Below are 4,344 nucleotides of genomic sequence, written 5' to 3'. Positions count from 1 at the left end.
CTTCTTCAATAACACCCAACTGTCTCTCTCTTGTACACTGAACATCCTCGGTCTGCCCTTTACTTATAATCTAAACTGGAAATTCCACATCTCATCTCTAGTTGAAGCAGCTTCTATAAAAGTTAGGCGTTCTGAGTTGTCTCCACCGGTTTTTCTCACCTCCCCACCTGCTAACTCTGTATAGGGGCGTTATCTGTTCAGGTATGGGACGGGGTGGAATCAAAAGCTTTTCGTCTCATCAACTCCTCTCTTCTGACTGTCTTCAGCCTCTTTCTCATCGCCGCAGTGTTACATCTCTAGCCATCTTCTACGTACCGCTATTTGCACGCTAACTGCTCTTCTGATTTCGCTAACTACTTGCCTCCCCTCTTCCCACGGCCTCGCTGCACAAGACTTTCTTCTTTCTCTCACCCCTATTATGTCCACCTCTCACATGCAAGAGTTAACCAGTATTCTCAGTCATTCATCCCTTTCTCTGGTAAACTTTAGAGCTCACTTCCTGCTTCTGTATTTCCTCCTTTCTATGACTTGAACTCTTTCTGGAGAGAGGTTTCAACACACTTATCCTGTAATTTTTTATCACCGGCACCTCAGTGGAACTTTTTTATTATATTTTTGTTGCTCCTGGCTGGTGCCCCTCCATGAAAAAAAAAAAAAAATCAAACGTTTGTTTCACTCTGGATCGCTTTTTAATTGCTTATTTAAACTGATTTACATATAAATATGAAGGATAAACAGAAAATTAATTAAATAAAAACAATAAAGGCCCCCACAAAAAAATAAATAAACCCCCATAAAAACAGTGGGTTGGTTTTTTTATTTTTTTATTTTTTTTTTTTTACCCGGGTTTTTTCAAACCCTCAGTAGTAGTAATATGAATATGCTCCGGTACTTGCATATTTGCATAAATTCTTGGCGTGTCCTATGTCGGTGAGAATCAGAGAGGATATTACACCCTTACTGAATTTTAACTGAGCTCACACTTATCTTGTATCACTAAATGTATTTTTAACCAAAAACTGACAGACTCTGCTAATTCAGATTTTCTTTTCATAAATATTGTCTTGACAGTTGTCTTGATATGTTCTTCATATCATTTAGAGTTATTGCTGATGATGGTTGCGTACTTTTGGACAAGATGTGTTGATATATGTAAGATTTATATAAGGATGGCCTTTCTTTGGTAGATTATTAAATTTCTCTTCTGTATACATGAATTTCGATTACCAATAGAAGGATTCCTTCTGATAACAATTACCGCATCAAACTTTATCCAAACGTTCACATTTACTGGAGGAGGAGATGATGAAATGATGATGATGATGTGAGGAGATGATGAAGATGATGATGATGAGGTGGAGGAGGAGGAGGAGGAGGAGGAGGATAATGATCGCCATGAAGCGACAAGTCCACTTCTAATGTACTCTACCAAAATTATACGAGCGTCATTTTTTATTATAATCATCCTCGTCATCTTCATTTATAACAGTAAGAACAGTAAAAGTAGAGGTTGTAGAGGCAGTAGTACTAGTAGTAGTAGCAATAGCAGCAGTAGTAGTAGTAGTAACAGCAGCAGGAGCAGCAGCTGCAGTAACCGCAGCAGCAGCAAGAACAGCAAGTTTTAATAGCATAGAAGAAATGCCACAGGGCAGAAGATAAGCAATAAACGAAATTGGATACAAAATCCCATGCAGTAACGAGAGCATAGAGAATACCAAATTTCAACGTCCCTTTCTTTTTTTCTCTCTCTCTTCCTTTCTTTTTTTATGACGGCGTGGTGACACTTAGAAGAAAATCTGAAGTGACAAAGAGGAAGCAAATTGCATAAAAAACCTTGCAGAGCTTACTAACATAAGGCGGTAGAACTGATGATGCTCGTCACTCCTTGCATAAGAAGACAACAAGAGATAACGATTAAGATTGCATACCTAACAACACCAAGAAGTAATGAGTAAGATCGCGGTGCTAACAACAAAAGGTAATAAGTAAGATCGCGGCCCTGAGAGCAACAAGATCGCGGTCCTGAGATAACAAGATCGAAGCCCTAACAACAACAAGAAATAACAAGAAGATCGCGGCCTTAACAACAAGAAGAGGTAACAAGTAAGATCGAAGCACAACATTCTTGACCTTTTCCTGACCTCTAATCCTTCTGCTTATGCTGTCACCCTTTCTTCTCCGTTGGGCTCCTCCGATCACAATCTCATATCCTTATCTTTTCCTATCACTCCAATCCCTCCTCAGGATCCCCCTAAGCAAAGGATGCCTCTGGCATTTTGCCTCTGCTAGTTGGGGGGACCTAAGGAGGTATTTTGCTGATTTTCCTTGGAATGACTACTGCTTCCGTGTCAGAGACCCGTCTTTGTGTGCTGAGCGCATAACAGAGGTGATAGTGTCTGGCATGGAGGCATACATTCCTCACTCTTTTTCTCGTTCTAAACCTTCTAAAACTTGGTTTAACACAGTTTGTTCTCGTGCCTATACATGATAGAGAGGTGGCCCACAAAAGGTACTTAAGCCTTCCATCACCAGAATCTCATGCACTTTATATTTCTGCCCAGAACCATGCCAAGTCTGTTCTTCAACGAGCCAAAAACTCCTTCATTAACAGAAAATGTCAAAACCTTTTCAAGATCTAACTCCCCTCGTGATTTCTGGCATCTAGCCAAAAATATTCCCAATAACTTTGCTTCTTCTTCTTTCCCTCCTCTATTTCAACCAGATGGCACCACTGCTATCACATCTATTTCTAAAGCTGAACTCTTTGCTCAAACCTTTGCTAAAAACTCTACCTTGGACGATTCTGGGATTGTTCCTCCCTCTCCTCCACCCTCTGACTACTTCATGCCATATATTAAAATTCTTTGCAATGATGTTTTCCATGCCCTCGCTGGCCTAAACCCTTCGGAAGGCTTATGGACGTGATGGGGTCCCTTCACATTGTTCTCAGGCTTTGTGCCTCCCATGCTTGCACCTTGCCTAGTCCAAACTCTTTCAGCTCTGTCTGTCAACATCTACCTTTCCTTCTTGCTGGAAGTTTTGCCTACATTCAACCTGTTCCTAAAAAGGGTGACCGTTCTAATCCCTCAAACTACTGTCCTATTGCTTTAATTTTCTGTCTATCTAAAGTTTTTGAATCTATCCTCAACAGGAAGATTCTTAAACATCTATCACTTCACAATCTTCTATCTGATCGCCAGTATGGGTTCCGTCAAGGCCGCTCTACTGGTGATCTTCAACTTTCTTTACTGAGTCTTGGTCATCCTCTTTTAGAGGTTTTGGGTAGAAACTTTTGCTGTTGCTTTGGACATATCAAAAGCTTTTGATAGAGTCTGGCACAAAGCTTTGATTTCCAAACTACCCTCCTACGGTTTCTATCCTTCTCTCTGTAACTTCATCTGAACTTTCCTTTCTGACCGTTCTATTGCTGCTATGTGGTAGACGGTCACTGTTCTTCTCCTAAATCTATTAAACAGTGGTGTTCCTCAGGGTTCTGTCCTGTCACCCACTCTCTTCTTATTATTCATTAATGATCTTCTAAATCAAACTTCTTGTCCTATCCACTCCTTACGCTGATGATACCACCCTGCACTTTTCCACGTCTTTTCATAGACGTCCAACCCTTCAGGAGGTAAACATTTCACGCAGGGAAGCCACAGAACGCTTGACTTCTGATCTTTCTAAAATTTCTGATTAGGGCAGAGCAAACTTGCTATTGTTCAATGCCTCAAAAACTCAATTCCTCCTTCTATCAACTCAACACAACCTTCCAGACAACTATCCCCTCTTCTTCAATGACACTCAACTGTCCCCCTCTTCTACACTGAACATCCTCGGTCTATCCCTTACTTATAATCTGAACTGGAAACTTCACATCTCATCTCTTGCTAAAACAGCTTCTATGAAGTTAGGTGTTCTGAGACGTCTTCGCCAGTTTTTTCTCACCCCCCAGCTGCTAACTTTGTACAAGGGCCTTATCCGTCCGATGTATGGAGTATGCTTCACATGTCTGGGGGGAGTTCCACTTCATACTGCTCTTCTAGACAGGGTGGAATCCAAAGCTTTTCGTGTCATCAACTCCTCTCCTCTAACTGACTTTCTTCAGCCTCTCTCTCTCTCTTCTCTGTCCACCTCTCTAACGTAAGAGTTAACCAGTATTCTCAATCATTCATTCCTTTCTCTGGTAAACTCTGCCTGCTTCTGTATTTCCACCTTCCTATGACTTGAATTCCTTCAAGAGGGAGGTTTCAAGACACTTGATATTCATCAATTTTTGACCACTGCTTTGCTTTGCTGTGCTCTTTGCAACGTCCTCCATACATATCCAGACAAAGCCTTCTTGTA

This window comes from Scylla paramamosain, chromosome 17 (assembly GCF_035594125.1).
Source record: "Scylla paramamosain isolate STU-SP2022 chromosome 17, ASM3559412v1, whole genome shotgun sequence".
NCBI lineage: Eukaryota > Metazoa > Arthropoda > Malacostraca > Decapoda > Portunidae > Scylla > Scylla paramamosain.
This window is presented reverse-complemented; position numbering follows the sequence as displayed.